The following is a 22426-nucleotide window of genomic DNA, read 5'->3' as shown; positions in this document are numbered from 1 at the left end:
AACAGCACATTCTAGGACAGGATTGTACCATACGAGGTTGTGTTGAGACTCCCGGCAAATGTCTGGGGCGTCCCGCTCCCTCGGCTGTTCTTTGATATTGAGTACCCATTGTTGATTGACTATCTTTGCCAGTTAACTGAAAGTTTGCGTTCTATTCACCAACAGGTCCGGGAAACCCTGCCAGCTACACCCAAGGGGCCCGAACACAACCTTCAGCGTGGAGCCCTGTAAAGAATTTTCAGCAAAATAAAAGTTTGGAGCCGCGTTGGAAGGGACCAGAGCAGGTCCTTCTCGCTACATACACCACAGTCAAGGTCGCTGACCGTAAGAATTAGATTCATGCGACGCACTGTTGCAGAATCCCCTTGCCTTTGCCCTACGATCAGTGGGTGAAGGATGGACTAGGAGACTCCGAGTGTGAGACGGTGCCTCTGTTTGTCCTCTTCAGTGACGCCAGGCTGACCTGGACGTGAACAGATGAGGAAAATGATGAAGTGCTGAATGCGGCAGTTCCTCCGGAAATACGAGCTATCCAGGAGTCACTTTTTACTGATCCTTCTGTGACTGGAGTCACTAGGTGCAATTTACGCCCTCGGCTGGGAAACAGTGCACCATAGGAGAAGTCAGATTAGTTAGGGATGGACTGTGTAAGTTAGGGTGTACTTTGCTATAGTACCAATGGAGTTAGTTTAGGGTGATGAGAGATTTGTGCACTGTTTGACCATTGGACAGGATAGATCAAACGTATCCCTTTAGGGATATCTTATCCTGGTCGACTTGAGAACATGAGCTTAGGACAGAGCAAGCACCACCGCCGGTGCTCAAGAGCGCCAACGTTTTGATGAACAATAGTAGCTTGTACCAGTGAGGCTCTGACGGACACTGGGAACTTGTATATTTCTCTTGTTTGCATTTAGCCCCCATTTCATTATTTGCTATGCATCTCTTTGGCAGAATGGCTGTTGAGGAATTGCAGCAAGTGTTTCCCCCAGTTTATACACATGTATTTTGGTCTACAAAGAAAAAGTTCATCTGTGCTGTTCTTGTGATTTTGTTGCTGTTGACCTTGGGTGGGGTGTCATGGGTTTTGGAGCATAATAAGGATTTGACATAATGTACTGAGGTTACGGTTACCCCTCAAATTCGACAGAAAAGAATGACACTGAATAATGCCTTTTTAGACACACATAAATGATTTTTTGGAGAAGGCTCAGATTGTTATCCTACTGAATCTGTCACAAGTTTATGGACTGCTTACCCATTATCACTTGTCAATTATACGTATACTCGCCCATCCCACTTCGTAGAGGTAAGAGGTGAGTTTGGTTTGGGGTATCCTGGCACTTGTCTATATTACAGGAAGCCACAAGGAAGGGGGTACCCGGGGTGTGACAATAATATGTATTGTGATAATTTGCAAATGAAAGAACAGAACGTTACCTTAGTGGGCTGGCACTACCAAGATTTAACAGTCACCCGGAAATCTGGTTATTATCCTGCCTGTTGTCCTATGATAAATAGTACTGACGCATTTCCGTACATTAATTGTTCTGGGATGGTGTTGTTTAAAAACATAATGTCTTTAGTGAAAGAGAAGGATCCGAGCACCTTTGGAATGAATACCAGATATGCTCCAGTAGATTATGAAGGACCACTTTATGCACACCCAGGATTTTACTTCCTGTCTAATGGTACTTACTCAAATGTTTATAATGGCACATATGTTGCTATAGGAATGGTGCTTCCCCTAGGTGTGCCTTGTAAGTACAGTAAGTCAAGTTGAAGATGGGTAAAAAGAACATTGACTGCAGAATTTTGTGATGGAGTCACAGATTTGGAAGTCAACAATTACAGAAATGGGATCACTTTCGGATACATTCTCTCCATAATTGCATTTGGTGGTACTGCTATGGCTAGGGGTAAGAGAGCTAGACAGTATTTTGAATGTAAGGTACAGATATTTTCTAACTCCACCGTAGCAGCTTTGTGTGACATCACCACTCAATTGGAAAGTATGCAGATTTATTCCAAGCAGACTAGAATGCAGTAGATTTCATCTTGGCAAAGAGTGGGTGTGTGTGTGCTGTAGTCGGAGACCAGTGTGTAGTCAGGATTAGGAATAGGGAAAAAAATATCACTAAACATATATTAGATATTTTGGAGAATGTCAAAGTAATGAAAAGTGGAAATTGGAGTTGGTCGTTGTTTGGCAATTGGGGTTGGATTTTTGAGAAAATAATTTATTTAGTTGTGGTGCTGATACTTTGCTGTTTCCTCAATCAATGTCTCCCATTCTGTTGTTCCTATTGCACCACTCTTTTCCTTCCGAAGAAGACATCCATCCATGATACTAATTCTGCAATTATGGTACAAAAAGACATAGATGAACTCATGCATTTTTGAGACTTCTTCCCTCCTTTCTGTTTCTGTCCCTGATCTTGAGGATATGAACTGTTCATAGTCAACTTTACTTATGATTTTCATTCTACTGTGTTGCACATTTTATACTGTTATAAAATGTTTAGCTCATGCTAAAAGGAGGGTCTGTTAGAATAAAAAGAATCCTACTTCTGTATTATTACGTGTGTTAGCATTCGCGGTGCCATTTTATATGAAGGCGCCATTTTAAGTTACAATCGAAACTTATACTCTGCTATTTCTGAGAAAAGGCCTCTGTTAGGTTCTGTTTCTCCAAGGTAAGGTTTTGCTTCACCAATGAATACACTGTTCTTATTAGTGCATACCTTTCCCCTTAGATAGAAACCTTCTCCCACTTGTCTAGTGGCGGGCACAGGCAGAATGACCTTGACTGCTAGATAGTGTGTGCCCGGCTGCAGAATCAAAACTTAATTTTTTTATTCCACTGTTCTGTTGCACCTGCTTGGAAAATTCCATTGTGGGCGTGCCTTCATTGGTTCTGAAATGTATATAAAGTATCTCTATGCTTGGTGATGCCAGTTCCCCTGCAGCACTCCTAAGTGACTGGGCAGACTGGGCTCCACTCTGAGTGTACCTGAATAAACAGATATTCGTTTGTGTTGTCTACTATCTGACCGACTCTTCATTTGGTATAGAAGGCTGAGAGGTGGTCGTGAGTGACCCGGGTGACCCTAATCGGGTCACTTCCTTCACTATCAAATTACCTTCTCAGCTAGCCATTTCCAGTATCAATTGCTGAAGCATGGATGGATCATTAAGATAGTACCATATAGTAAAATATTTTGTAAAAGCAGCTGTTTCTCTCTGGATTCTAATAACACACCATCGCCCATTTTAATCAGAGGAAGATTTTAGCTATAGCCACGGCTTGGTGTGTGATAGAATAATTACCTCCCTAGTTGGACTGTCATGCATAGACTAATCAATCAGCTGGCAGCCATGCAAATATAAAGAGATATTTGCTGTTTTTAATAAATGGGTTTCCTGCAGACATAACATTTCTGCTCCTGTGTATGGTAAATCTGTTTTAACTATATGCCTCTTGGATGCATTTCTGAGGCCACTGACATTCCAGGAAAATAATTTAATTGAGCTGCTGATATTATAACTTATTTGGCTTTTACCTTTTCAGTAATAAAGGGCTTACTGCTATTAATCTTGGTCCATGTTACTCTTTTTCTTTGTGCATCCCAACCACTGTTCCCTCCCTACATGCTCTCAAACAGTCCTCCACCTAAGTACCATCTACCCCTCCCACCTAGTCGTCCCCGTTTGAAAGTCCAGCCCAGTCCTTAATCATTCCCCATCCTGTCATTTATGCTGCAAGGTTGAGTCTGTTGGGTTCTGAGGAGATCAGTCCAGCCCTCATCATAACAAACCACCAAATTAATATTAAATTATCTTTCATTATACTAAACCTTTATCCCCTACCTATTCCACTCCCATACTGAAAAAGAGGATGAGTAATAAATATGCACAATCTATTGTTAGCAATCGTTATCAGATAAAGTTCTCTTACACCATTAATGTAGCATTTCTTTGGCCCAGGATTCCGAAATGCAGAACCAGGAGCAATCTTTGAGATTAATCTTAAAACAGGCAGGGTCGGGCATGGCTTGGACAACCATCATGGCGGCGGCAATCTAGCGAAGCTCTGACCTGAACCCTACATATCCGTTACTAATCCATAATGGTAGCTGCCATCGAGCTCCCCTCAGCGGTCATATCTACCCTGTATAGAGCGGTGGCACAATCCCTACTCCCGGGAGTCCCTGAAAGCCGGAGAATGAGATTCAGCAGCCTGCCTTGAGCAAGTGGCCAACGGAAGCCCCCTCCTTGGACCTACCAGTTACGAGTAGAGACCAACCTGGGCATCCATGCTTCCGGACCGGCATGGTGACCACAGAGTCTGATGGTGCTTAGAGGTAGGGGGAGGGCCAGAGATCCAGCAAGGCCACCTGTCTCCCTCCCTTCAATGCCAGGACACATCGCGAGGTGAGGCAGTGACCCTGCACCGCTTATTCAGAGACTGGCTTTCCCCCAGGGCTGGTGGTGCAGTTCCTGCACTACTGTGGCCCCTGCTGCCTGACCTGGCCCCATTTGATGCCTTGCAGCTGCACTTTCCCTCTGCCTCGCAAGGCATGTATGGGCACCCGCAGGATGGGTGACTGGTCTGGGACACAGAGCTTTTTCACACCTGGCCATTTACGGTACAACACAGCGGCCCGCAGGTGCTTCCTGGGGGTTCCTCCTCTTCCACGCAGTGACTGGAGTCTGTGGCCTATTGTGGGCACTGGGCTTTTTGCTGTTGGCCCTCTGACTGGTCACGTTCCACATCTGGCCCGGCGACAAGTGACATTCTTTGACCCACCTTGATCTCTTCTGCCTCCTACTGCAGGGTGTGGACCATTTGGAGGGTGTGCTCTCGCTCATTCATATTGGGTGATTAGCTGGGCCCTCTCTGTGTTGACTCCATGGCATTTACAACCCTGGTGAGGGGTTGTGGCTGAGTTTGCCACTTTAGATGGGGCCTCCCTTCCAGGGACTGCTCTTCAGCCATTTGCCTTGCCGGGTGGGAGTGCAGTTAGGAGGTGAGGAGTTCGGGTCTTCAGTGATACGTCCCTTCCAGCTCCTGTTGCCCAGGGCCCCTTCATACTTCATTGAGTTCCTAGACCTCTGGCCTTTGTGGTGCTCATCTTTGGTGCGGCTTCCCAGCTGAGAACTGCCATATTGTGCCCTTGGGAGGTAGAAGTGACTCTGCCGCTCTTTGTTGCTGCACTCCGGAACTTATCTGAGCAATCTGTTATCTGTGCTGGACTCCACTTAACTCTCCTTGGGTCACTGTCCGATTCTGTGGTGAACTGCACCGCTAAGCCATCATTGTCTCCTGGGTTCTGATGTCCTGCTTTGGGGTGGCAGTTCCTGGCATGCCAGCTGAGTGCTCTATGGAGATGCTTGGCCCCTGATTCCCTTCAGTGTCATCTGCTGCAGTGAGAGAGCTTCTTACCCAGGGAGCAAGCTACTCATGCTGCTGCATTTCTGTGGCAAGTGGCCGATCCCTCTCCAGTGCGGAGCCTAGGCAATCAGTGATCCCACCGCGATGGGCAAGGATAGACCTACATGATCCGCTACATCACAGACTCGCATAGGCCAATACACTACTGACCCCACCAATGCACTGGCAGGCCCGTCCAGGAGCATTACATCTGTTTTTCCACCCAATTACCTCACCACTATCCATCAAGCTATTCAGACTGGACAGACTGCGTTGGAGATGAAAATCAGAGAGGTACGAATGGATGTGGCATTGCTTCGCCAGAATCTTTGGAATGCACTTGCAGAAATTACAGAGGTTGAATCGAGAATCATCACAGTTAAAGATGACGTTTGCACTCTCAAGGTCCCGATCTCGACTTTGATCTCTCAGATGTTGGAGTTACATGGACATGTTCAGGGTGAAGAAAACCGCCCTCCGTGGAACAACGTGCGCATAATAGGCGTTTTGGAGGGTAAGGAGGGCAGTGCGCCTCAAATGGTAGCAGACTTTTTTGAGCAATGGATTGAATCCCAGATGCCGTCTGTGCACTTCTCCTCCTGGTACACCATTGAAAGGGCACACTGAGCCCATACTCCCAAACCCCCATCCAGAGCCACCCCAGAGCGATTATTGTCCATATCCTTAGGTATAGGTATAGAGATGCTATCCTTAAAGTGGCTCGGATGCAATCAGAACTTTAATGTGGTGGCACCAAACTTCTCCTCTTCCCGGACTACTCACGGGAGTTGTAGTGCTGGCGTTCCTACACAGACTTAAGGCAGAAGCTCAGGGCCAAGGGTCTTCAGTACTGTTTGCTATTTCCAGCTCGACTCTGTGTCATTCATGCTAATGAGTCACTCTTCTTGCTGACCTTAGTCGGCTTGGCAGTGGCTTACTGAGGACCATTTGCTCAGGGGCTCAACTGTCTCCTTGTCAAACCCATCAGACTCTGCTGCCTTGCAGGATCCGGCATTGCTGTCTAAACCTCACAGGCAGCACACTCATTCCCAGAGGCAAAGGAGGACAGCCTGCTCTAAATCACCTTGGCGATCCCCTCGGACGCGCCCATCATCACCATCTTTACCTGTTTTCTGTCCCATGTCTGAGGCGGACAAGGGAGTACCAGATATAAATGGGCTTCCAAACTTGCCATCGCCTAAATCAGGAGCTTCCCATTCAGATACTGATCTCTCTGACAGTCCATGATTAGACAGGTGTTGGGTCCCTGATGGCCATGTGGCTTCATTTTTGCTTGTTCATTAGCTATGTTCCTTGCTCGGCTGTCGAGCTGTTTGTAAGTTTTTCCCGATTGATAATTCCACCAGACAGACGTTACCATCTTATCCTTTCTGGAGATGGGGTTATTTAACTTTGATGATTTTAAAACATTGTGTATATTGTTTTCACTTGAAGTTTTTTTTTCTTAAGGCAACAGACACTTCTGGAGTAGAAGTGTGCGGTGGGGTGGGAGTTAAGGGCTGGTGATTTCTATACAGGTTGTTGAGGTTTCAATATGTTGATATGCATAGTATTGACATTTATTTCTTATCTTCCTTTTCAGGTTTTGACTCACACTTTTACAATATTCACAGCAGAGATGTTCTAGTCACAACTTCATGTGGTGCCTTGCTGGCATGCTCCCTGCTTGCTGCTGTGCCCTGACAGAGACTTTCCCTATACTGTCCATTGCATCTGATTGCACCAAACCCCCATAATGCTGAATTTCTGAGTACTGTCTTGGAATGGTAATGGTGTCCTGGAACAAGTGAAATGCGCTGTGGTTCTCGCCTTCTCCCACTGCCACCTCCTCAGGTTCTCCCCTTTCAAGAAATTCATCTGCTGGGGGAACGTTGCCCCTTCCTAGTGTAAAAGGGGTATGACAGGGTCTCCCATGCAGAGTACACCCATGGGTCCAGAGGAGTTGCTATGCTCCTGCAATGTTCCTTTCTCCTTACTGTCTCCCATGTAATACATGACCTGCAGGGCTGCTTTCTTGCCTTGACAGGAACCTTGGAGGGTCATGTGATTACTTTAATATGTGTCTATTCACCACCTGCAGTCCTTAATAGTTGCCTCTGGGACATTTCTAAGCTCCTTCTGAGCCTACAGCAGGGTCTTACATTGCTAGGGGGTGACTTGAGTTCAGTGCCCAACCCAAAGATTGACACAACCGGGCCTCTCATCAACTCTAGGCATACTGGGGCACGTTCTCTTGTGGACTGGATCAGTGCCCTCGGCCTCTGTAACGCATAAAGGGTATGGCACGCAAGACTTTGCCAATTTCCACATACCTCCACTGCCTATCACACTCAATCATGCATAGACTTGGTCTTAGACTTGGTCTTTTTACCCACCACAGATTGCCAAGCACTCTCACAAATTCAAATATTGCCCCGTGGTATATCTGATCTTTCCCCGCACCTTCTTTGGCTTGGACCTCCCAAACCCAGCCTGCACCCTATGTGGCGTCTTAATGCTTGTTATCTGCAGGATAAAACCGTTCTTCAAGCCCTTAGCGCTGAACTCCAAGCTTACTTGCATCATAATGTGGGATCAGTGGCAAAGGTGGGCTGCCTGTAAGGCGACTATATGGTGCTTCACCAGGGGATGCGTTAGGGCACAGGAGTGCGTTCACTCCTCTCATATCATTTGGTTGGAGGCCATGCCCTTCTTTTGGAGAGGCATATAGTATCTGATCCTCAGGAGAACATCTCCCCACAGCTGGATCTTCTTTATGAAGAAATCGTTCATCATTCACTTGAGGCTGTCAAGCATCTCTGGCGGGATGCAGCTGCCCGCATTTATGGTTGGGGGGACAAACATGGGGAGCTGCTGTACTGGCTGGCCTCTCGCCAGCAGGTGAATAAAATTATTCCTGAAATTATAGATGACAGTGGTCGCTCTTGCCATGCTCTCCCAGAGATCGTGCAGGCTTTCGCTTGTTATTATAAACACTTGTACAAGGCTCGCATGGGGAGGGATCCGAGATTTTCGGATCTGTTTCTTGCTGCGGTCCCTCTCCCCCGCTTCTTGCCTACTGAAACTTGAATGCTGGATGAACTCTTTGCAGCCAAGGAGGTTGGAGAAGCCTTGTCTGGTCTGGCATTGGGGAAAACCCCTGGATCAGACGATTTGCCTACAGAATACTATACCACATTTAGTGAAACATTGACTCTCCACCTGCTCTCCCTGTACAAGGAGGTGTGCCTCACTGGTGCCATCCCTCCAGAATTGGACTCAGCCACTATAGTGGTGATCCCTAAGTCGCAACCCCCTTCCATGTCATGGACCGACTACCATCCAATATCGCTCCTTAATGGCGAGGTGAACATTTTTGCCACCATGCTGGCTAACCGGCTTAAGCATGTCCTTGCAACTTTGTTCCACTCAAATCAATGTGGCTTTATGCGGCCCATGGCACAAGGCACTGCCTCCGTCAGCTTCACGTGGCCCTGGCTCATCGTCATTGCTTACCACAGAATCTGGCTCTCTTTTTTATCGACTTTGAAAAAGCCTCTGATACAGTGGACTGGGGCCACCTTCAATTAGTGCTCTCACGGGCTGACATCGGGCCTCGATTTTGTGGAATAGTCAGTGCTCTCTATTCCAATATTACCACACGGGTCAAGATTAATGGGGCCTTCTCTGCACTATTCCCCACAGAGTGGGGGAGTAGACAGGGCTGTCCCCCTCCTTTTTAGGTCTCGCCTAGCGTTGCAGCGCAAATGCGCTGCATCGCTTTGCGAGGCATGCAGTATACACTATAGTGTGGAAGCTTTGTGGAAGCTCCGCCCACTCTGCGGCCCATCTTATTCATAGGCTTACATTCTAAGTGCTGCCCTCCGATTAGTTTTAAGCTTGTTAGTCCCTCCCCATAACAGCCATGTCAGTCATTTGTATTCTTCCACGGCTACTGGCCCCTTCACAGCACAGACTACTTTCTTCCTGTGCCCCCCTCCCACAGTCTGAGGCCTTCTCGCCGCCCCGCCTTGTGCCTCGTCACCCGCATGCATTGCTATTTACAATGCAATAGATCTTGAGTAAATGTGAGTCCTATTGCATTGCCAATGCTTGTTTCACTTGCAATTGAGCCTTTGGTGTGGCTTGTTCGTGCGGATGGCAATTTCTGGGGATGGAGTTGGATTGCTGATCAGGAGGACCGCATAGCTCTATATGAGAATGACATTCATTTATATCTGGAGGACCCTGCTTTGAGCGGGACCCGATGTATTCATCTGTTGCGCTGGTTCAAGTCAGCCTCAGGTCTCAGGATGAATCCCTCCAAATCTGTGTTGGTTCCCATGGCCTCGTCTAGAGACTGTTTTGACTGGCAGATGAATATTACTCTTCGTCAACTCAGTTTCAACTATTTAGGCATCTTTGTCACTTTACACTCTAAACTCATCTGGGCCCTTAACCTCCAGCACCTGGTTCAGAGGGCCAAGTCTGACCTGATTAGATGGCAAACACTTCCCCTTAAAGCTATAGCCCTATATAAAATGATGATTCTCCCAAGGTTTCTGTACCTCTTTCAAAATGTACTAAGCCACCTGCCACGGATCTGGTTTCAAGCTCTAGACAGGACGGCCACAAAGTTTTGTGGCATGGGTCTCGACCTCATCTTGATTTAGAGCATTGTTAGCCAGTTCCCTATGACGGTGGTTTGGGGATGAATTGTCAGTATCTTTAATATTTGGCTACCCGCCTTCTTGTTATTCAAGATTGGTTTAATGGGGGATGGTCTGAACCTGCTTATCGACTAGAATTATCCCTGGTGTGTTTTCCGCACTTTCAGGCCAAGCTTTATGGCTCTCTATACCCTTCCACCATGCCTCAAGTAACTGAAGTGGTGTTCCTAGCCTGGAGAGCTGCACTTTGACACGTGCAAAGGGATGGCAAAAATATGCAGCAGACCCCTCTCTGGCATGGCACATGGTTGGGGGAGGCGGCCAAACTTCAGGGCTTTCAAAGCTGGGATATCATTGCCATCAATCAATTGGAAGACGTCTGGTTCAGGATGCACATATCTTCCTTTCAGGACCTCTAGACTACATATACCCTGGCAAAGGCTCAATTGTACAATTATCTTAAACTCAGACATGCCGTTTACACCCATATCTTGGGATCTGATTCCTTGCCTGAATTTAACCCTCTTGAGGTCAAACCTCTTATGGGTAACCTAGGCCATGGTGGAATTTCCCAAATCTATTGTACCCTATAAATCAACTACCCTGTTATGCAGCAGCATCTTAGACTCTGATGGGAGGATTGGTTGGGTCCTATTGAAGATGAATTTTGGTGTGATGCCCTGGTGGCCCCGAGGGAGCTCACTATTTCCACCCGTCTGCAATTGATTCCAATAGATTACCTTTACTACGTTTACCTCTCTTCAATTCGAATGTGCTGAGCGGGCCTCTGCCTTAGTTTCTCCTGCCCCCTTTGTGGTATGGATCCAGCAGATTTTTACCACATGGTATAGTCCTGCCCTGTGATTGCCAACTACTGGACTAGGGTGACCCGGGGTTTATCGGACGTCCTTGGATGGAAGGTTCCCCTTTCCCCAATGTTGTTACTGTTGGGTGTGTTTGAGGGCTCTGAAGACGAGGCACAAGAGCTGAGTGATCATTTCTGTGTACGGCTCTCCTGGTTGCTAAGCGTGACATCGCTTCTTAATGGATGTCCTCTGCTCCTCCCACCATGACAGGCTGGCGGCGAGTGGTGGAGTGGTGCATGCAGAAGCAGCTTGTAGCCTATGGGACAAAGGGCTGCCCCAACAAGCATGGATGGGTGTGAGGAAAACGGTTGTGTCAATCCATTTGGAATTGTCAGTGGGGAGTAAACTAATTGGTGCTTTTTTCAAATACGATGTATGACTTGAGAGCCACTGCTTTGTGTAAATGATGACTCTTCTCCTGTATTGTGATTGTGTCAACTGTTATTTTTGCCATGGTTTAAAATCAATACAAATGTATTTATCAAAATAAAACCATGCAGGGTCTTGCAAATAAACATGAGTGCCAACCTCTTGATTTAGAGCACTCACACATTGAACCTACCAGCATCTTGTGACTATGGCTTGAAGAATGCCTGAGCGAACAAAGAAGAATTGCATACCCCACCTGCCCAGACTATTAGGACATTCAACCTGATAAAACAGTTGCCCAAAAATAAAATTGCCTACATTAATTCACATAGCTATAGGATGATGATCCCTTTCTCCTTTTTTTGGGTTCAAGAAAGGGAAAAAGTGGAGCCTTTGAATTTGAAAGTCCATATCCATGTCACCAAGACTGTGAAATGCCTCTTGAATCAAATGGACGATGAAACGCCTAGAGTCATCCCTTCTGTCCCCTCAGGTGCCCAGTACACATAGATAATACTGTCTCATTATTTTTTCCGAATCTTCCATTTTCCAAGAATGGTCTTTCTTTTTTTTGTTATGTTACTGAACTTGGCAGTCTATACGCTGTGCAACTTTGAAATGAGAAGTCAGTTGTTCTACTACTGAGATTCTACCGCTCAACATGTGGGCATGTTTTGCCATTTTGCAGAAAGGGTTCTAAGATGAGATGTTTTAGCACTCAACAGTCCTTTTTGTTTTTCTCATAATGTAAACACAAAAGGCCATATATAGAGAGAATACTGTGGGGTGAGCACTTAGCTCATTAGCAGCCACTAGATTAGGGGGTGAGTATTCAGAACTAATACCTGTAATTTCAGTTAGATTATTAGCAGGAAGCTCTCACTGAAGGACTTGATCTTTATCTTCACTGGCCTGCTCCCTTTGGATTGTGGGTCATTTCCTCGTTATCCAGTTTATCAATTGCTTTGCCCCAGCCAGTATATGAATCAGAATCTGAGTTATTGCCCACATCACACTCAGGATTAGAATAGTCAGACAACGAGAATAAAGTCTCTGGCATCTAAATCCATGATCACTTCAGTTACACTCTTTTTCTGGTTCTTTTTTAACTCTAGACTCTGGTGCAGATGCCTTGGTGTTGGGACTAATTCTAATATGAGTATCAATAAATGAACAACTGCTAGTTCTAATACAACTATTGGGATTGAATTCAGAAACTGAGCTTGTATCTGTTACAACTTTGAGAGTTGTATCATTTATCAGTAGTGCCAGCATAGCAGTTCCCTTAGGCTCTGTGAATTCACATTCTGCATCAGTTCTTGATATGTTTTGCACCCCTATTTCTTCAAATATAGAAAACAGCATTTCAACAAGTTTGACTGCAGCAGTATAGTCTGAATAAAGGAAATTTGGTTACCTACGTGTTGCTTGCACTCGGAATTCCTGTCTGCAAATCAAGCTAGAAGAAGCAGCAACATGGCGTCTTCTAAAATCTTCTTCTCAACATCACTGCTCCTCCTGTGTATCATAAGGAAAAGACCGCACAGCCGGATGTGCCTTAAAGCCACTGCAACTAAAGGGGGCTACCTGGTGGGCTAAAGCAGGGAGCTGCCAAGTAGATATGTAATATTTACATGAGCCGGTGGGTATCCCTGACCCACCTCTGGACTGTAGGACACTGGTGCCATCTTGTCGAGACGTCTGAGGGCCTTGGAAGCCATCGGGGATAGAAACATACCTTCGCTTGTGAGGAAACTCCAAGACCCAAAGAGGCGTAAACTTTGCTTCGCCTGTGAGGAAACTCCAAGACTCAAAGAGGGGTTGAGCCACTTCACAGATGGCTGAGCAGCAAGGTGACTCCACCAGCATACAGCACTGAAAAACTATAAAGCTTGTAAGTGTTCCACCAAGAACACCATTCACACCATTAGAGGTTACATAGAAGGTAGGGAGGGCCAATTAAAAACATCATATGCTTTTTCAGTGTTGTAGCACAAAACGTATGCTGGGCTTATGCTCCAATCGAAGTGCAAGCTGTGAGTCGGATCCATCTTTACTCCCAAAAAACATCATCATAAGTGTATCAAGCAATTAAAATGGCCAGCAACACATTAGTAGTAGATCTGCACCCAAGGTGCAAGCAGCACCATTTGAGGGAGATTGGCCAAAGGATTTATAAAATATTTCAAAGTCTAACAACACTACTCTTCCCGCTTAAACCTAGCCGCAATCCAATACATCTCCACAGACCAATAAAACACTTTTAATTGGCCTCTTCAAATCACAACCCTAATGCTAACTGACATAACAGAATCACTCCTTGTTGATAAAATTATTAAATGTATAGGTAATCTCCCTTGGTGCCTAAAATAGAACTTCGTCCACCATACTGTTCAGTTGTGGAATGAGTCCATTGTTTTGGCTGCTTAATGCACAACAATTTAACATGTAAGTGTTAAACTCGATCTCAGTCACTCTAACATGGCCAGCTGGACAAATGTTTTAAAAGAATTTTAGGCACCGCAGAAATCCAAATGATTTCAAGGTCCAGATCATAAAACAGTTTTTACCTGAGCTATTTCATGTCTTAGATGGTGAGATAATGGAGTGCTTGGTGCAAACTACTTTACCTCTGTATTATAAAAACAGGTTCCTGGAGGTGATAATGTGAGACAAGAATGTTTCTCCATAAGTTTTGTTTGGCAGTTCTCTGTGGTGTGTGTTTTTTGTGCTGCTCTGTTTTTTGTGGTGCATTATTGCAGTGTGATGTTTTGCACAGTGATTTTTGTGTCACATTCTGTTCAGATTGCTTTTATATTTTCCTTTGCTTTAATTGTGTTTCAATGTTGCTTTTTGTGTTTCTGTGTTATATACTATTGTTTACTTTGAATATGTTATCAAATTCTGCTACATTTCGAGCACAAAATTACACTTACATTCAAAGTTCACGGAACAGGCAACCATTTGTCTTTGTGTTTAGGGATCAAATAGCACTGTTCTAGCTCTTCTCCTAATTAAGACACCAGTAAACTCAAAACTGTGATGGGGACCCTTACTTAAGTTAGCACTTACAGTGCCCACTTTATGTGAACCGGTCCCACTTGTTTCACCAACTCACTCTCAAAGAGAATTCTACCTTGCATCCCCATGCGAGACCGAATTGTATTAAATTAAAATCTTCTCACCCTAGAACTGAATTTATCCATGTTACTTTGATGCCTTCTTCTAATAGGGAAATTAGGAGATATTCCCAGGAGAGAAATTAGGGGTTATTCTAAGGGAAACTACATGATGTAGTGGGAATAAATGAAGGCGGGGATGCGTAGCAGCGGCTTCATCAAAATGGGGATTTTTTTTCTCCATCATACAGTCCTTCAATAACACCACTATATTGCTGAATGCACTGGGTGCTCATGCAACTTATTTGGGGGTTAAAGGAAGTACTCAACGGGTATGTCCTCCCCGCTTTGAACCATTCATGAATATCTGGGCCCCCCAAAGTTATAACCGGTGTGCTCATTAGCTTGAGACTTTAATCGTGATGTGCCTTCATAAAAACATTATATCTAGTTGAAGTACAAAGCACAAAGGGAGATGGCATCTCAATGACAGCAACAGACTCTGTTTGAAAATGGCATGTTAAAAAAGATCCATGCATATTACGTATATAGGGAAGCAAAAGCTTCAAGTGTTGAACTGAGTGTCCTTTACTTTCTATTTATTTCTTAGGAAAAACATTTCAAGAGAGGGAATAAAGATACTTTAAGGATCACATAGCCTAGAACGTAGGGGGCACACACGCCATAGTACTGCAGTGGTCCCCAATTAAAAGACCTCAAAGAAGTCAAATGTAGTCAAGTGTGTGACCTGCAAGTCCTTCATATTGAGATCCCTCTTAGGTCTTGATTGGCAGCAACTCTGTCTGCAAGACTATGGTGCCGATCACGATCCGGTAAAAAATGTCCCCGTGCGACTCGTATCGGGTCTTTTTACCGTACGAATTGTACAAGTGCCGTACGAACTGGCAATCACGATTCGCATGGTAAAAAGTCCATACGAACCGCACTGGGAATCATTCCCCACACGTCCTCGGGTCGGAAAATGTGTCCGACACGTCCTCGGACGATTTACCTTACAAACGTGAAAAGCCAAGTCCGACCGAGGAATCACGATCCATCCCGTGCGTCCGAGCGTACAACCGTATGGAAAAAACACCGTCCGCACCAAACTCCTATAGCAACCATGGAGACATGTGCCCGCATACGCGCCCAACACTCCCCCCAGCCCCCGTACGTCCGACACGTACCCCCCGTGTATGTATACCCCCACCCGTCTAGGTACACCCCAGTACGTTCAAGTCGTACCCCCACCCCAGTACGTGTCGTACCACCGTCTATGTACACCCCAGTACGTTCGAGCTCCACCCCCACCCCAGTACGTGTCATACCCCCGTGTACCTACACCCCAGTACGTTCCAGTCCTACCCCCACCCCAGTACGTGTCAAACCACCGTCCATGTACACCCCAGTACGTTCCAGTCGTACCCCCACCCCAGTACGTGTCGTACCACCGTGAACCTACACCCCAGTACGTTCCAGTCGTACCCCCACCCCAGTACGTGTCGTACCACCGTGAACCTACACCCCAGTCCGTTCGAGCCCCACCCCCACCCCAGTACGTGTCATACCCCCGTGTACCTACACCCCAGTACGTTCCAGTCGTACCCCCACCCCAGTACGTGTCATACCCCCCGTGTACCTACACCCCAGTACGTTCCAGTCGTACCTCCACCCCAGTACGTGTCGTACCACCGTGAACCTACACCCCAGTACGTTCCAGTCGTACCCCCACCCCAGTACGTGTCGTACCACCGTGAACCTACACCCCAGTCCGTTCGAGCCCCACCCCCACCCCAGTACGTGTCATACCCCCCGTGTACCTACACCCCAGTACGTTCCAGTCGTACCCCCACCCCAGTACGTGTCATACCCCCCGTGTACCTACACCCCAGTACGTTCCAGTCGTACCCCCACCCCAGTACGTGTCGTACCACCGTGAACCCACACCCCAGTACGTTCGAGTCCTACCCCCACCCCTGTACGTGTCGAACCACCGTGTATGTACATCCCAGTACGTTCGAGTTCTACCCCCAACACAACCTCCTAACTACGGAGCGCACCCCAGGCCCCAACATCACAACCGCATGTACGAGTCGTACCAAGCCACACACAAGGACAGCACCGTACAACCAAATGGCCCATGTACACACCGTACACACGCTCAAAACGCACGGACACAACCAGGACAAAACAAAACAACACAACAATACACCATTCGAATGGCACAAAGCCACTAAACATGGCCAAAAAACAACAAAACAACACCTTCACTGACCTGCAACTGCCAAAAACAAACAGAGGCCCAATACACCACCACTCCTTATAACCAACCCACCCACAATTCAAACACAGCCACACCCACCAATGGACCAATAAAAAGGGCCCACACACACAAACCATGAGCCTTTGCAACAGACCCACTGCTGCCAGACCCCACAGACAACCCACAGCACCAGACCTCAACCTTTACTACACCTTACACTTGCACACCTTCACACAACCACCTTCACAAACACACCCTCATCACATTCACACACACACACACCTGCACAACCACACCCACACACCCACAACCATCCACACACCACCCCCACCATCCACACCCCCCCCACCATCCACACCCCTCATCATGCCCACTACCAAGAATCCAAAGTTCAGTAACCGAGAGTTGGAGGTTCTTGTTGATCAAATCCTCAGAGTCGAGCCACAGATCTTTGGAACATTGGTCAGAAACACCAGCCAGGCAGCAAAAACAGCCATGTGGCAGACCATCGTCGATGCTGTGAATGCTGTTGCGGACACCAGACGGACCAGGCAGGAATGCCAGAACAGGTGGTACGATCTGCGGAGGAGGGTCCGAGCCAAGAGGCAGGATGAACACGACCAGGCCAACGCCACCGGAGGAGGGCCCTCCCGCAGACCCGTACACTACCATCCCTGGGAGGAGAGGGTGATGGCCATACTGCCGGTGGAGGCAGTCGAAGGATTAGAAGGACTCCGAGACCCGGGTGAGTACACAAACAATGCACCTCACATGGGGGGAATGGCATCCACAACCAACATCACTAACAGGCACGCAACCACCACAAGCCATCGCATGACTCAACCACACTCCATGAGCACGCACATGCCACTGCTGCCACCATGCCCCATGCACCCAGCTGGACAATGTCAAGTCACAGGCCACAGAAGACAACAACACATGACACGGTAACCCGATGGCGGGAGGCTGGGCCCAAAAAAGCACATAGTGCAACTCAGAAGCAGACAACAATTCACTCTACCCATATGGCCTGGGTCACAGCCAGACAAACACTGTGTCCCAACACAGGAATGACTTGCCAGCAAATGGCGGACGCCTTGCATCAACACATGGGGGTGAAGGCACTGTTTTGCACATTACAGCAGCTAATGAACAGCCAACATTGTGAAAGAGTGGCAGCACACACCACCACAGCAGCAGCGCACAGACACACATCACACCCAATGGGTGCCTGGAGATCAGAAACAAACTCACATCAACAAGCCAAGGGCCACTCAAAGATCTGCTAACAGTGTGTGCCCAGGAAGCAGGGCCGAGGTGACAGAGGGTGACACACGGAGGGAGGGAGAGGGGGACAGAGAGGGAGGGAGAGGGGGACAGAGAGGGAGGGAGAGGGGGACAGAGATGGAGGGAGAGGGGGACAGAGAGGGAGGGAGAGGGGGACAGAGAGGGAGGGAGAGGGGGACAGAGAGGGAGGGAGAGGGGGACAGAGAGGGAGGTAGAGGGGGACAGAGATGGAGGGAGAGGGGGACAGAGAGGGAGGGAGACGGACAGAGGGAGGAGGCTGACACACGGAGGGAGGGAGAGGGGGACACAGAGGGAGCAAGACACAGGGAGAGCTAATCAGCCGTGTTGCGTGTGTGAATGTCTGCTCGTCAGCAGGTAGACTGCGTGCATGTAGACAAGGGTGGCCAGTGCCAGAACCCCCCCTCTTCACCATGGCAAAACACAGGGCCATGTCACAACCTGTACACGGGAACAAGGACAGCTACCTGGATCATATAAGTGTGTGGATCCCCTCCATGTGCGCATGTACAGTGCTACACGGAAGGCGCCAATGCATGGCTCGCCACACCTGCCCACTCCACTGCTGACTGCAGTCACACTTGACGCAGCAAGTAAGACTGTGCCACACATAGTTAAAGGGGCCAATGTGGTGCCCAAGGGACACACCCATGCACAAGTGCACTGTGAGTGGAATGCAAGACAGATCCTAATTCCAAGAGGAAATGTGCCAACTTTGGAAATGATGAAACATGGATGTTGCATGGACCAAAATTAACATTGTCTCTCTCACACACAGGTAACGTCGTGGTGCACCCCCCAACACTGGGGGGGAACACTCACAGGACCCGGATCTGCAGGAGCCCGATCCCACCGGCAGCGACCACTCTCACCACTCTGCGGACGACCCCGACCGACCTGGCCCCTCTGGTGTCCAACCACCTGCAGCACCTGCGTCAGGTACAACTGTGCCAACCACCACCCCCACTCCTGCCACATCCCAGGAGACAACCAGGATCCCTGCCCCAACACCACAATGCAGCCAGGCTCGCCAGGAGGGACACGGTGTCCCGGGCACCCAGGAGGAGGCAGGCGACAACGCCAATGCCACCCCTCAGGGGTCCCGGAGACCCCATGTGCCCACAAGTGCAGGCCAGGCGCAAGTGGGCAGGGGTGGTGGGAGTGGAGGACGGCGGAGGCGCGAGCCTGACCAGTTGGCTGGGGATCCGGTATTTTCCCATGTCCGTAACATCCTGGACTCATACCGGCAGGACACCACGGGCATGGCCCAGGTTGTGTCCGTCCTCGAGGGGATCAAGGCCCAGCAGGCCCAGCAACATGCAGAGCTAATTGCCTGTCTACTGGTACACCAACGGAGGATGGAGGACAGACAGGCTGAGCAAGTGACGGCATTCCAGGGGATTCACGCTACACTGCGTCGGATGGCCGACACCATGGCCGACCCTCCCTGTGCCAGAAGGCGGAGAACATCACCACCCACAGGGAGGGATCAGGAGGAGGAGGAGGAAACATCCGACGGAGCATCCCAGACGTCGTCACGGCCTGCTGGTGAGGTTCCCCGCAGGAGGCCGGGTCGTCCACGGAAAGGACCGTGAGGGTGGCTGCTACATCACCATCTCCCAGGACACCTGGCCTGGCACCTGGCCCACTGGAGCAACAGCATCACAGCATCAAGAGACATTCTCTGCCACATGGCCCTGCTGGTCACTGGCTGACCAATGTTGACAAAGACTGTGGCATGGACTCTGAGGATTTCCAATGGCAAGGACACCAACTCCCCTACTGAACTTTGGATTCCCTAATCCCGGAAAGCCCCTCACTTTGCCCCCCCCCCCCAATAATAAATCACACTATGAAGAGTAGATGCCTGCTGGTAGCATTATTACCTAACATGTGTCTTGTAAAGTCTAAACATGCCTGAGTCATCTTTTCTCTTCAACCATCCACACCCTGGGGCCTGAGTCTGGCACAGGACACATGGGTCACAGTTTATTAGGCAAGACAGACATGGAGCACCATACACACCCGTGATGGGCACAACCAGCTGAGGGGGTGGCCGAACAACCATGCTGACACACACATTGAGTACACCAACAGTCATGCGCAGAGGTCAGGGATCCAGTCCAGTGTCCTGGGTGGCACCCAGGTATGTGTAGACAGGTGGCATAACCATGTCCTGCAAGCTTGAGTCCGGTGGATGCAGAGAATGGGGGCCTGGCCAACGTTGGATGCATGGGGATGGCACATGTCACAATACCCACGCAGTCATGGACATCATGCCCAATACACAGTCTCAGCCCACACACACAGCTTGCATCTTGCGACTCGACACATTGACACATAGCCACAATCAGGGAATACCATGCCAGACATGCAGGATGCACCGTGCCAACACACCAGCATTGACTGAGAAGAGGCACCTTGGAGGCATAGGGACACCTTTATTAGTCATGTATTCGGGTTTGCAGAGGCAACTCGAAGTACAGATGAACACATCATGTGGAGTGACATGTGGGTCCAACACTGGCACCCCCCTTCTGCAGCACAAATGCGTGATAGCCATGGTACTGGCACACAAGCGTCGGCTAACAGCTAAATACCCACAGCTGCACACGGAGAGCCTGCCATACACCATAGATCCACTGATGTGGAAGTCCCACACCATGTCAAGCCAATGCTAACCGTATGTGTCCGAGGGCAGTGTCACACACATTGATGCCATCATCACAATCCACTATCCCATCACTGATGACTGTCAACAAGTCAGACCATCTATTCAGGTGTACACAGCTGCATGTCGTGTCCCATGGTGATGCTACATGGCTGCAGAGGAACCAAACATCGACAGGGGCAGTGTGCATACATCGTGAACAACTGCCAAACCCAATACACCCCTGATGCATCCCTTACCCCATGGAGACTTCCAAACGTGTCCGTGCCTGTAACGCTGAGTCAGCCCACGATGTCATGTCCATGAGGAATAGCAGTGCCACAACAATGCAACCAGCAAACGGCATGCGCAGGTACCTGGGGAAGATAGACACACAAGAAGTCAGCCACAAAAAGCACAGCCACTTGCATGTGCATTTACTCGACACATGTATGGATGACAACATGCCAGGTCACAATTATGACTGGGGAAATACTACCATCACTGCCACCATCACTCCAGTGACACACCCACACACACCTCTGACCCACGTGCCATACATGCAGGTGGAGACACACATCACAACGCATGCCACACGGGGACCAATGCGTGCACACTCAGACACTGGTACTCACCACTAAGCAAAGAAGTCGCGTATGAGCCGAGTCCGGATGTCCTCTTGCGGCTCCACATCCTCCACATCACTAGCCCCATTGCCAAGCCCTTCGTCCTCCACGGGTGGATGGTCCTCGTCATGTTGATTCAGGATGAGTGGCATAGCTCTTTCAACTGCCATGTTGTGCAGCATGCAGCAGACCATGAAGATCTTGCAGACCTTCGCCGGGGCATATGGGAGTGCGCCGCCCGTCTTGTGGAGGCACCTGAATCGGCTCTTCAGCATGCCAAACGTCCTCTCTATCACTCGCCTTGTCCGGCCATGGGCGGTGTTGTAGCGGAGCTGGGCCGGTGTGATGGGGTTGCGGAGAGGTGTCAGCAGCCAAGGCATGTTGGGATAGCCAGCGTCCCCTACATGGGAAGCACATGGACATCGTTAGAACTGGTGAAGCGGTCGTGCTGGTCGGCTATACAGAATACAGGACAGACAGACTGTACCCACCAACAACACATGCCCGTTCGTTGCGCAGCTGCATCATCATATCAGGCATCCCGCTACGCCTCATGATGTAGGCATCGTGTGCTGATCCTGGGAAACGAGCACAGACATGTGAAATCACCATATTGGACAGACACACCACAAGGGCATTGATGGAGTGGTAGTGCTTCCGATTGCGGTACGCCACCTCCCGTGCGTGTGGTGGTACCAAACCTACATGTGTCCCATCTATGGACCCAATGACATGGGGCATCCCTCCCAGGGCATAGAATCCACGCTTGACCTCAGTCATCTGTTCAGGGGTTGGGAACTTGATGAAGTCATCCAGGTGAATCAACATGGCCTCCAAGAAATCATGCAGCACACCGCTGAACATGCTCTGGGACATGCCACCAACATGAGCTATGGTATTTTGGAAGGTACCCGTGGCAAGAAAATGTAGGGCAGCCATTACCTTCAGCTGGGGTGTCAGTGCCGTAGGATACCTGTGCTGCGGTTGCAGGTGTGGTGCCAGTCTCGCCGTCAGCTCCAGGATCAACGGTTGGGTGAAGCGGTAGAGCCGGATCCTGTCATTCTCCTGCATGGCAGCCAAGTCTGGAATTCTTCGGGCAAGAGGCGGCGCTCTGCAGTAATTTG

This window comes from Triturus cristatus, chromosome 2_1 (assembly GCF_964204655.1).
Source record: "Triturus cristatus chromosome 2_1, aTriCri1.1, whole genome shotgun sequence".
In the NCBI taxonomy this organism is placed as follows: Eukaryota; Metazoa; Chordata; class Amphibia; order Caudata; family Salamandridae; genus Triturus; species Triturus cristatus.
This window is presented reverse-complemented; position numbering follows the sequence as displayed.